The 13,657-nt window shown below is 32.3% G+C and overlaps 1 protein-coding gene across 1 annotated transcript in view; it reads right to left on the bottom strand.

Moving 5' to 3' along the window:
• LOC129216410 (cell adhesion molecule DSCAML1-like) overlaps positions 1-13,657 on the bottom strand; it is a 146,468-nt gene that overhangs the window by 43,723 nt on the left and 89,088 nt on the right. The gene's annotated exons all lie outside the window — the stretch shown is intronic.

Here is a 13,657-nt window from a genome sequence, read left to right as displayed (position 1 = left end):
AAATTAAAAAAAAAAAAAAACTGTTGGGAAAAGGAAAGTATTTTCTGGGTCCATGTTATTTTTTTTTGCTTATTCTACCAATTTTAATGACTAAAAGTAGTACTTTTGACTAAAGGAAACCACCCCATTGCTTTTTTTTAAATTTACTCTTCCGTAAAAGTAAAAATAAAAGCATGAAAGAAATCATTATGTACCGTAAAAAAGGGTCTCTGAATGTGGAAAAAAAGTCAAAAATACATTAATTAAATAGATACTTGGGGGCTCCGTTCTCTGCTCACTTCGATCGCCTGATGACTGGTGATAATTGATGATTAGAGATGTTTTTTACCCATGAATGTCCGGCCCTTTATCTCCGACCAGGGCTTAGAGGGCTGAGACAAAACGGAATGGCTTCCTCTGGATGCTCTGCAATCTGCATCCAACAGAACTAGTACTGCTTTGGTAGACATTGTCAGTCCGGAGTAGTAGGGTTACATACGCACAGACAGACGCGCACAGAAATTAATGGTATAGATTTCAAAATAACTACAACTGAAACGTAAAGAGGGATTTTAAGATGGGGATTGTGTCTTTCGATGTAACCCTCCTAAAAACTAAGCATAACTTACAAGACTTAGAGTAAATGTTATAAGAACTTAAGACTGAATAAAACTTTAAACTGAATAAAAAAGCAAAGGGACGGACATAAAAATTAGGGTTTCCAGTCCCAAAATCCCGATTCCGAATCCCGCGGGATCAGTCCCGCGGGATTAAGAGCAAAATTCCGCGGGATTTCTGATCCCACAATTTTTTCCATTCAAACGTTTTCCAACTTTTGACGCTCATAAAACGACTATTTTCACAAGCATAATCTGAAGTCTGAAGTTTGAATCACCTTCCTCATATACCTGCAGGAAGAGCAAGAAAAACTCTGTGTCTCATAAAGTAAGCTGTGGATTTACCATTTAAAAAAACAATAAAAATAGAGTATATTTTTCTCAGAATGAATTGGTATTCTCATTTGAGGTTTCAGTTTTCATACGTTCAGCAATTGAGAAAATGCGTACAATGTAAAAATATTTTTGAAAACCATCCATTCTTTTTTTTAAATCAACTTAACCAAAATTTACCCCCAACTTCTTTTAAAGAAACTTTTAATGACTTACACCAAAGTCAAATACATGCGAGGACTGTTGTAAATTAGGAAACTAGCAAATAACTTGTACAGTGGAGGTGGTCTGATCGGTAAGGAGCCGGGCTAGTTACGGGACAGTTCCGGATTCGATGCCATTCAGTCGGAGATCCTGCGTGTTCACTCATGATGACGGGGTCAAGTTGAATATGTCGTGGTCATAAAGTCCTCCACCCAAATCACTACCTCTGAGAGTATACCTCTGCTGAACTAGGAGTTGTTCGACTTCTGATTTGGTTCTAAACTTAGAAATGTTGATAGATGGCGCTTCCATCCATCGTATGCTGTCTGAACGAATTTGGACTTATACCTAAATGGTCTTCGTTAAAACGGAAGCCGTCCCTCGTTGCGTAAAATGGACTACTAGCAATTGCATACATTCGAGTGGTATTAGTAACAACAACAAAAGAATTTGAGCTTTCAAAATACAAGTAGCACTGCTCACAAACTTATACAAAATTAATTCCATTGATGAAATGGAACAAAAATAGTTTTAAACATTATTAAGATGCATGAAATGCATCCAAAAATATTACCAAAGGACAAAAATGTAAAAACTAAAGAAATAAAAATGTTAAAAAAAAATAATAGCGAAAAATTCAAGAAATGAATATAAAAAGACAAAATATGGGATATTAATGATCACGAAATGTAATCAATGAAGGTATAAAAGTACGTAACGGACTATTTGTTTTACTAAAAAGAATTCATCTTAAGAGAATTTAAAGAAAATTCGATCTAGATATAGCGGCAGAAATTTTTCCATCACACGCTATGTCATCTGGAGATGAAAGCACCGTTCTGCTTCTCAATGAACCCTTTGAACCAAATTTTCACCTAGCCTCACACTCCCGCACACATTATCTTTCTGCGTTTGACGTCAGTCAAAAACATATTTTCGGCTCTTCTTTGCGCAATAACTTTAAATAGTTTTTGTGAAAAAATTTCAAGGTTTTGAGGAAAATCAATAAGTGCAAGATCACTTCAGATCAAGGATCCGTGATGATTAAAGGAACTGTGTTGTTCTTTCGCTTATTTTAAATAATTAATCTTTTTATATTTTTGATGATGTATGCATGACACTTAAGTTGTTTTAAGAACAATTTTTAATAGATTGTAAGCATCTATTTTTTCCCTTCAGTTCACTGTCAATAAACTTCCAAGAAACACAAAATATGAATACTATTGTTTTTTTTTTGTTTGGAGGTCATCCATTTTATATGTGTAGTAGAGATGTAACTTGTAGAGATTCCAGTTTTCTGAACTTTTAAATTTAAAATATAATTTTTTGGTACATTTGACTTTAATTTTAACGCTAAGTTTCAAAACAAAAAGCATGAATTTTGGTTTCGTTCTATGGTGTCATTTTGACAGATCAGCCTGTTGTCGCACATCCAAGAAAAAAAAGGAAACATTAGAAAACGTTTTACTGTCGAAAGGGGTCGTCTACAAGTGATGTGACGCTTTGAGGGGGGAGAAGGCTTTGTAAAATTGTGACAGTTTGTGTCAAGGAAGAATAAGAGGGTAACAAGAAGAGTGACATCACACATTTTCATAACAATAATTTCATGTAATATAACTTGAAATGAGACAAGAGGGGAGAGGAGTGAAAAAAATAAAGTTTGAGACTTTGTAACAAAGGAAGGGAGGGGTGGGGGGTGGGGGTCAAATATGGAATAGAGAAAAATGTGTTATCGTTTATAGACAGTCCTACAGACAGGATAAATATTGTAATGAAATCTAGAACTCGCAACTAAGACCAGTTCAAGCTTTAGGAGGACAAAGCTTGAAAAATTTCTAACAGTAAATATTTTAATTCGAGGCATAATAAAAATTTTTAAACATTTGTTACACGACACAGATGACTTTGAGGTGTCACATATTTCAAAATTAAGTTCTACATCAGTTGGAGCAAAAATTAGGTCGGAAAGCGTGGGGCAAAGTGGAAGAGTTAAGATAAACTACATTTTCTTCAATATGAACAAACTGGAAATTCAACTCGAAAATTACAGTACATAAAGAGGGAGCAGTGTACTCTGCAAGTGAATTTGTATTGAAATGTTATCTTTTATTCCTGGCAGTAAGTATTTACCTTCAACAAAAAGTGGAGTTTTTTTTTTTTTTGCCCTCTTCCATGGAGCAAAATGCTCTGTGTTTAATTAAAATATTTTTCTTTGAGAAAAATAAAAAACCGTATGAGCACACGACTAAAAGAATTAATAAAGGAATAAGTAATGAATGAATAAAAAATAAATGACTTAATGAATACTTAAAAAATGTGTGAATAAATTATTGAATGATAAATAAATAAATGAATGAATTAATAAATAAATGTTTAAGAAGTTATTAAGAAATACCCAAATAACGACCACGCAAATGATTTTTCAATTGAATGAATGAGTAAATGTAATAAGCTATTCCATTTGCCCTATTCACTTTGCCTCTAATATAGTAGTAGATTATATTTCACTAAGGCCTCATGACTTTGTACTTGATATTCGGAAGTAAAAACTAGGAAAAACATCCTGATATTGTAGGGAAACATTTACGCGGGAAACATTTACGCGGATTTTTTTCAATGAATTTTCTAAATTTCATGTTTCAACTTAGGAAATTTTAGACATTGCGGTTTTATAAAGCATTTAATGGAAACAAAATTGGTATATTCAGTTGTTGCTCAGTTTGTGTTTTTAACCGTTAAAAAATTATTTCTGAGTCCAAGTCGGTTGCGTAAACTTGCCCCAGAAACAGGGCACGTTTACGCATATTTATTTTGACACCTAACGTGGTTCTGTTAGTGTTTTGAACATAATGTCTTACCATCGTTAAAATAAAGCAAATTTATTATAGACAATATTGTTTATTAAGTAAAAGCTAAACGGGCATGAAGAACAGCACTACATGGTTGCAAGTTTAAGCTATAAGATACGAATTTGTAACTCTATCAAAAAATTAAATGGTAAGTTTCAAAATTAAATAGCCCGAAAATACTAAAAGATTTTGAAACAGTTCGGAGCGAAAACAGCGTCAGGGTTAGTTTAGAAGTAAGACGCAGTAAGAACGTGCGTAAAGGTGCTCAGACGTCAACGCATAAACTTGCCCCGTCGCCAAGTTTGGATTTAATTTTAACGTACAAAAAATTTAATATCATTTCAGTCCATACAAATGCAATTCTCAAAAAAGAAAAAGATAAAATTCTGCTAATTTTATACATTTGTACTTTCTTAACTAAGAATTATTTATTCACAATAAGCTTCAAAACGTTCCACTCAAAATTTACTCGACTTGGAAGAAAATAGATTATTCTTTCTGCATGCTAGACCGAAGTTCGACCGATACTCGAAAACTTGTGAGGATATTTGCTAGAGAGCAGCATCAATATGTTATGACTGTTGACTCTCCAGTTATAATTCGTTTTAGAAAAAAGGGCACTGCGTAAAACGTTCCCCGGTCTACCCTACTCATTTCATGATAAAAATATCCCGATTTTTACAAAAGGAAAAAAAAATGTTAGAAAAATTAGGACAAAATAATATTTTATGGACTTTGATTACTTAGTAATGTTTTTATAAGAAATAAGAAAGAGGAACTGAGCATTATAAACCACAGGGTGTATCAATCTCTCATGAATAAAAGTTTCATGTATAATGGGTAAAAAGAAAAAAGTATTATGGCATATGTTTCTTTTCTTCCCTTTTCTTTTTGTGTTCAATAATAGTAAAGCAAAGATGTAAATCAAAACCTAGAAGACAAAAAGAAAAAAAATATGAAAATCCTTTTAGCTTTTTGTTGTTGTTTTTTCGGCTAAATATCCGGTACGAAGCATCCGGCCAAATGTACTACATTTGTTCATTTGTTTCTTTTTTTTTTTTGGCGGTTTTAATCAATGAGAGACAATGGTGAGGGAAAGATAAAGGTCACATAATTTCTTCTGAAACGTCGAATTAGGAAAGAAATACGGTGAACGAAATATAAAAAGTTTTCACTGTGCAGTTGGTTGTCATTTGATGGAGTACGATGCATTGGGATTGTGTTGATAGGAAGTTAAGTGCATAAGAATCTAGTGTTATGATATCTGGCTAATATTAAGCCTGAATATTTATTCTTTGTGAGACCTATAAATATGTGGACAATAATATTCACAATATGGATTATTTAGGAGCTACATAATCTCGAAACTGTAAGTTTTGATGTTGAAAGTATATTTTCGAACAAGAAATGCGAAGAATTACTTTAATAAAATATTTATTTCGCATTTCAATGGTTCTCTTTTTTTTCTCGAATTTATAAAAAAAAGGCTTCTGGTTTCCTGTACAACAATATAAAATGTTACAGATTTTTATTGAAATCTTTTGAATAGTTGGGAAAGTTGTTAGTCAGTTGAAAGTAACTGACCATAGGTAATCTTGTCTAGTGGATAAAGCGCTGCAGTCGGATTCCGGGTTCGGAGCCCAGCGTTGCCGAATTCCCACCAAATACATAAGGAGTACGTTCTGGAAAATTCTGTGGGTTCAAAAGTACTGAGGCTGATTTACCTTGAGTACAGGGTGCTAGAGACTCACTCTTCCTTTCAGTACTGTACCGAAATTTTGAGATCTCTGTGACATTTTTACACCATTACCGTTTCATTCAAACTCGAAATTTTTTTTTTATAAGAACGCAGTCTTAAGAACCAAATTCATAAGAATTCGTTATAGGAGAGCTTCAGTAACATTTCCCTAAATCAACTGCTGCTTTTCTATACAGAGGAGATGTGCATAAAAAATATGACGTGACTGAAAAAAGAGAGCAAGAGAGCAATTCTAACAAAAATTCGGCGGAGTCTTTTTCAGATAAATTTATCTCTGGACTCTAAATTTTCTTGGGAAGAGCTATAACAACAATCTGAGGTAAGACATACCATACAATAAAGTATAGTCTTTATACACTGAATCGGCAGGTCTGAATTTTTTTCAGAGAAGTAGTTGTGTATTGTAGGAACTCGAAGAATGGTACTTACTGACTTCAGTATTGTGAACCCTCTGGATACCCCTGAAGGAAATGATCCTTGGAAATTCCGTGTAATGAACATACCCCGCAAACGTTTTGCACTTAAATGTTCTCAACCTAGAGGATGGGTTCTCTACCTTTCAGAATCTGCTCCTCCCTTTGAGTGTTGATGTGAAGTCGCGCCCCACTCCCCTTCTTACCACTACTACCATATATGTCAATACAAGTTGCCCAATCGGAATTGAAACAATAGCTGGTTAAATTAGCTTAAGCAGGTTATAAATGTAAGTTGCATTACTTCTAAAAAAAAAAAATATTCTACAATACTTCCTTTAAAAAGGACACATGAAATTCAAAAAACAACGAACTTAATATAAATTACTTTGAGGTAATCTAGGATCTAGGTGAGGTTGGTATGCTATGCTAGACAATTTTACTACATCCATGGGAGAGTTGCCACTATTTGCTCTAGACCAGCAGTTCCCAACCTTTTAAGGCTATAAACCCATAAAACAGGTTATATATATTAGTAAATACCCCTTATAAAGTTTTGTTGGAAAAATAAATTAGCTATTGCACTTTTTATTTAATTTATGAAGAGTAAATAATGTGTACTTTTGATTAATTTTAGATATGTACAAAGAAAACAAGTTTTTGAACCATTTCTCATTTAAATAAAGAAGTCAATGAAACGGTTGTTATCACTCAGTTCTAACAATTTTCTAATATTTTTTGCATTTTCCGTTAGTTTACTTGAAATTTTCCAATGCATTATTATTTTTTTAAAGGTACGAATGATAACACTACTCAACACCAAAAATACATTTGGTTCAAAAATAGCTCTTTCCATAGTATTTGTACGTGATTTTATAAATACACTGATAAATTGGATTTTTTCAACTGAAGTTTCTTAAGATGCTATTGAAGATAAATATAAGGACTGTGGGAAGTAATTTCATGAAACTACTCAAAAGTGAATTATTTTGTGTACCGAAAATGAAACTTTTGAATGTTATCTAAAACATGCAATTAATATTCCTTTATAAAATTTATCCAAAATATTTGACACTGCGACGACTTAGAAAAATATTTCCTCAATGCAAAAGCACAAAACTACAACTCTGTATCGAATTTTTCTTTTTAATTTCAAGTAAGTTTTTCTACGACATTTTTCTTTAAAAAGATTTTGGATTTCTCTAAACATGCACTGAGTTATGATCTCAAAGGGATCTCAACGCTTGGCATTGACAACTTTTCTGAGATTCACCTTTAACCTTACATTTTTCAAATCTTATCTTCATCTTCTTTACTTACGCTTTGAAGATCAGTCAAAAATATTCTTTTTCCTGTCGCGTAATCGATGATTTCAGATCTCGCGGGGAAAAATACAAGAAAGTTTTCCAAGAAATTGGTAGAAGTTGGGGAAAGTTCTGGACAGGTGCATGAAGAAGAAGAAAAATAAATAAGTTTTTCTGATATAATTTTACCAGAAGTGATTCGATGGTAAGAAGACTATTATCGGTAAAACTCCTTTTTACTGGCATGAGAGAGGGCGAAAAATATGTACATTATCAATGATTTCAAGCTCGATTGAATCATATTTTGTAGTTGATTGAATGCTTCTAAAATTTAAGGAATGACCTAACCAGATTATTTTCAGAAAAAAGTGATTTAAGTTTTTATTATTAATATGCATATGCATTGTAGGTACTATACTTTCTTCAGCTGTTAATGTTTTTACAATGAATGTTAAACTTCTTTCAATGCTTTTTTCAACCTCTTTTACTGACATGAGACAGAGGTGAAAAATATGTACACTGTCAAAGATTTTAAGCTCGATAGAATAATATTTTTTGGCTGATTGACTGCTCTTGAGATTTAAGAAATGAACTGACCGGATTTTTTGCAAAAAAAAAAAAAAAAAAAAAAAAAAAAACGCTTCAAGCTTTATTTATTACCATGGAATGTAAGGTATTGTAGGTACTATACTTTCTTCAATTGTTTACGTTATTAATTTGAATGTGAAACTTCTTTCAAAGTTTCATTCAACCTCTTTTACTGACACGAGAGAGAGAGAGAGAGAGAGAGAGAGAGAGAGAGAGAGAGAGAGAGAGAGAGACGAAAAATATGTGCACTGCCAAAGATTTCAAGCTCGATTGAATCATATTTTGTGGTTGATTGACTGCTCCTAAGATTTAAGGAATGACCAAACCGTTTTTTTTTTTTTGGCAAAAAAAAAAAAAAAAAAAAAAAAATTGTTCTTTAAGTTTTATTTATTACCATGTACATGTATTTTAGGTACTAATAAGAGTATCATGTACTGTGTATCATGTAATGAGTTAATGATACACAGGGTATGTCTTAACAAAATCGTTAAACAGTACAATTGAATTTAGCTGTAAGTTACAAAATTTGAATCTGAGGTTGAAGGAATTCAAGATATTCAGCCTATATTTACGCATGTTTCTCTTCATGGATATTCCTTTCATTAGTATTTTGTTGCAAATGAGCAATTGATGTGTTTTGCTGTAACAAACGTTGAACATTTAGCACCCCCCCCCCAAAACAAACGCTTTTAAATTGTATTAATTGTAACTTCACTATATGTTTTGTTTCATGGTCAAAAGTTTCATGAGAGGAAGATGAGGGAAAAATTCAATAGTTAATTTAAATTGAATGGTAACTTTTCTCAAAACTTATAAGCTTTTCCTTTTCAATTTTTAGCTCAAATAGTTTCATTTGTACATTTATTTCCAGAATTTTGATAATTAGATTAAGAACATTTGAAGAAAAAATCTAAAAGTATAGCATTTAGCATTAGGAATGCATTATTAAAGTAGCATTGAGGAAATTATTAAAATCATTCTCATCGAAAAAAATGTCTTCTCTATTACATAAAAGATTTGTGCACAATCAGTGCTGCAGTTGGGGAAGGGGCGGGGGAGCGTGGGGACGGTGGCCTACGAAATATTGTGTATTCTTTATCGTAAAACTGACGCAAAGGCAATGTAAGTTGGTTGGTTTCAAACTACAGTTTTTTGTGGTGTATTCCCTCAAATAATTTTCTCCAACTACAGCATTGTGTATAATTATGCAAGAAAAATTACGAAAGTGAACTGAAGATAAGGTTATGCCGTCTTTTTATTATGAAAACAAAATTAGTTTCTAAAAAATTGACTGATAGAAATTAAAGTGAATAAATAAATAAAAAATTAAAATACAAATGCTGTTTTGTGATTTTAGTGAATGCATTCTTCAATGTGCAAGTCTTCAGTCTGTTAACATCCATGAGCATATTTACGTCAGATTTTTACTATAATGAGACAACAAATGTTTCTGTTCTGCAAATTATATTTAGAGTAAATGTATTTCTGCACCACATTTGGACTAGAACACCACGACATAGTTATCTCAGCTTAAGTATAATCTAAAAATATTTTACTAAGTCTATGTTTTTAGCCTACTTTCCCAGTAAAAATCAGAGAAAGAAGAAAAAAGCATGAAAGAAGGCTTAATACATCTTAAAAATATCCCGAAAAACAAAAAAAAAAAAAGTCAAAAATAAATAAAATAGTTAGATAAATATTGAAAAATTAAAAATTGGAAAGTAGGGTATTGAGATGGGGAAAAATGTCTGTCGGTCTGTCTGTCTGTCCCCCCCTAATAACTTTTGAATGAATAGTCCGATTCAAACAATTTTTTTTTGTTAGAAAGATCTCGGAGTGGACATCTCATTCCTATAACTCATTTTTTGATTTGAACAATTTTTCATTCAATTTTGAACAGTTCAAAAAAACTAAACATTAGCGCCTAAGGGGAAACTGAAAGTCAATATAGATTCCGAACTTAAAGGCGGATTTACTTCAAACAAACTTTGTTGGAAATAGCTCCTGACTCCGATTCCGAGAATTTAGGGGCACCTGACTCCGACTCTGACTCCTGTGCCCGACAATTAATCGGACTCCGACTCCTCGACTTCGACTCTGACTTCGTAACTTTGGCAAACATTTATACACGGAGGACAAATGACTGACTCCGATTCTTGGATATTCGACTCCGACTCTTTTATCCCAAAATGAGATTGACTCCGACTCCGACTCCGCTGCTCTGGTTTTAATTGTGAAATAATTATTGTTGATATGACTCGTTTTTATTTTCACGCTAAAGTTTTAATTTAGGTATTCAATTTTCGGCGAATAAACTCGAAGTCATTTATGTTAAAGATATGCGCAGACGATTTTTTTTTTTTTTTGACAATGAAAATTACTTTTTTAAGTTGACATTTTATTGTTTTTATTTATTTTGGTAAATGCATTAATTCGTTTAAAAAATTATTTTTGGCAACAGGGGAAAAAGAAACGATTTTTTTTATATGATGTATTTATTTTAATGAACTTATTATTATTATTTTTTCGTTTTGAAAGCTGTTTTTTTTAATGGAAAGAAGTGTATTAGCTGCTTTGTTTAAAAGGTGCTGCTATTTTATTTGTTCGTTTTTTTAAAGAAAAGTAAGGAATATTTTATTCCTAGAAATCAGCTTAAAATATTTTAAAAAATATGTTTGAAAAAATTTGCGATTTTAGCTATTTTTGAGAATATTGATCAGGTACTAGAAAGTAGTATGGTTATACGGGAAAGTAGGCTCGTCTAGTTCTAGACAGAACTTCTTGTTTACATTAAGTTTGGCAGTAATGGGTTAAATAAACGCGTTAACATAAACATATATATTTTAGCACTTTATTATATTTTACCTTCTTTTATTTTTAAAAAAGTTACTTATTATTTATGAAAACTTGAAATAAAAATTTCAAAGTAATTCTTTTGCATACGAAATTTAATTTTTGCACTCGGCTCAGAAAAAAGGGGAACAAAATTGTCTGCTATGAGTTCAAACGAATGAAACATTAATCTTAATCGTGAAAGCGTAGAATTGTCATAAGTCGCATTCAAAATGTTTTCCAAACTTGGGAGAAAAGCAAAGTAAGCATCTTTTCAAATCACGTGTTATGTCGTAAGAAAGCATTTACTTCGCATTTCGCGGAAGAACCTATTGAACCAGTATTTTTACCCGACTCGGCATTCCATTGCATTCCATCTTTATCTTCGTCAGCTCCGGTTTTGACATCAGTCAAGAATTTATTCTTCCTTCCATGTATGCAATAACTAGAGACCCCAGGAGAAAAATATGGGGGACAAAACTTTGCACCAAAATCGATGGTCAGAGTGAAATTTTGAGAGTTCTGGGAGAATGATGGTTTCGCAGAGAAAAAAAGTGGAAAAGTATTTTCCAAATTTTGAACTGCGCAGAATTATGGTTTTATTTTGTTTATTATTATGGTTATCTAAAATTTTCAAAATTTATATATTCCTTACTTGGATGCCTCACTTGCCAAATCGACTAACTACATAAAACAAAAAGTAGAGAAAAGTTGTTATAAAGAAGATGGTGTTATCCATAGGAGTAAATAGGCACTCGTGTTACATTTTCTGCCATCCCATGGTCATAAATGTACTGAACCAAAACTTTAATATAAATTCACATGCTAAGCATTGCTAAAACACTATTAAAGCAGAAATGAGGGTTTTTTTTTTAAAGTGGAGTTAATCGATTTGGTGATTGAGGCATCCATTTAATGTGTTTCTCATTAAATGATACATCAACAGTTTTTTTTTCTCGATGTAATTTCTATCGAACAATTATGGGGTCACTCTCATGAAAAAATTGCGAATCATGTCCAACAGTTTTGAATTTGGGTTTTCAATTTTAATTGTTATTATAAAAAATCATATATTTTTGTTTGATTCTTCATTAATTTCTGTGTAATAAAGTATGAATGAGTTTAACATAGGTAATTTATGAACAGTTTTTAATTTGTTTTGACCACTTTGTACAGCAGAGTGGACAAATAAGCCTTTAAAAAAATTGTTCTAATCACGAAGAAAAATTAGTTACAGAATAAGCAAAAAATGAAGAAATGATTGTAAAACTTAATCTGGCCTTTAATTGTAGGAAAAATAATATTTAATAAAATCATTAATACAAATGTAACAGAGAACAATTCAACAGTTCTAATTAATTATCTCTATATATTAAAAAAAAGTAACGTCCAAGAAATTGTGAAAGGAAGTCTGTGGCGGGTTTGCTTAAAGGACACCCCATACCACCTGCAGCCTTGAAATTCTGTGCAAAATGAATTCGAGCCCCGAGAGCTTGCACCTGGGGTTTTTATTTAAGTTTTGAAATTAGTGTCTTTGTAATTATTTTTTTAACTAAAATTTCATGTAAATAGCCTATTAAAGAGATTAAAGATTCCTCACGCCCCTTAACATGCTATGTCTTTCGAAAGAGATTTTTTTCTCTTCACCAAATAAAGCTCGTTCCAGTTTTATCAATTAATTAGAGTGTTTCTATTTTAGCAAACAGTCCTAAGCTCCTAAGTCCTCAATTCAAAGAGCAAAATATATTATGAGAGACCACGAACTTGAATGCGCCATTTCAAGTGTACAAAACTGTCGTTTTGAAATGCTCAGGAGCCCCTTAGCATCTATAGCTGTGCAAATTGGTACAAGTTAGTTTGGAGCTCGGGAAAGCTGCGCTCTTCAAAGCGCTTAAAAAAAAAAAAAAAATACAGTCGGACCCCAATTTAACGAACTTCTATTTAACGAATTTCTCGATTTAGCGAATTTTTCTTTCCCCCCGACTGAAATGAAGGCAATAACTCCTATTTAGCAAATAATAAACCCCGAAATAACGAATTAATTTAAGAGCCGGAAGAAATTTTTTTTTGCTGTTGATTTCAGTTAGGGAACATTGTATTGTTCCGAAATGTTACAACCATATTGTCCTAAGCAGAAAAAATACTTTTCTTGGAATCAGCCATTTTTTGACGGGCGAGGGCGACGGGACAATCAACGAATAGTGATTCTGATGCAGAAAGCGATGGTGAAACTCCCATTAAAAAGTACTTTTTCAAATGCTTTACATGACCTGGAAACTAAAAACATATCTCATGCAGCAGGCTGCAAAAGACACAGTATTTTCTTCTCCCCATAAAGTTGAAAGATAACTCGTTCGAGTCAAGTATCAAGAAAATTGTCAAACATCTATTACTCAGTAGTTTAGAATTTCAAATTAACTAGCGTGTAATAAGTTGTGGCATAGTGAATAAAAAGTGCACACTTTCTATTAATGAATATTTTTGAGCAGTTGCTTATCAGGAGTTTTACGTAAGGTAAGTGCATTTAAATTTTTTTTCACACATCGATATTACGAATAACCTCGATTTAACGTATAAAAGTTTCGGTCCCAGTGGATTAGTTAAATCCGAGTCCGACTGTATCTCAGTTATGCATATTTCTATCAAGCTCTTTTGTCTGCGGGTGGAAACAGGATTGCGTTTCTAATTATATATGCTCTTTGCTTAAATTCTATTTTCTACAGGAGGAATTGAGGGATTTTTATTTTGTTCGAAACGGAACTCGTAACGCGTTTCTTAA

The sequence above is a fragment of the Uloborus diversus genome, chromosome 2 (assembly GCF_026930045.1).
Source record: "Uloborus diversus isolate 005 chromosome 2, Udiv.v.3.1, whole genome shotgun sequence".
NCBI classification, from domain to species: domain Eukaryota; kingdom Metazoa; phylum Arthropoda; class Arachnida; order Araneae; family Uloboridae; genus Uloborus; species Uloborus diversus.
Note: the sequence above shows the minus strand (reverse complement) of the source record. Positions and strands in the feature narration are given on the sequence as shown.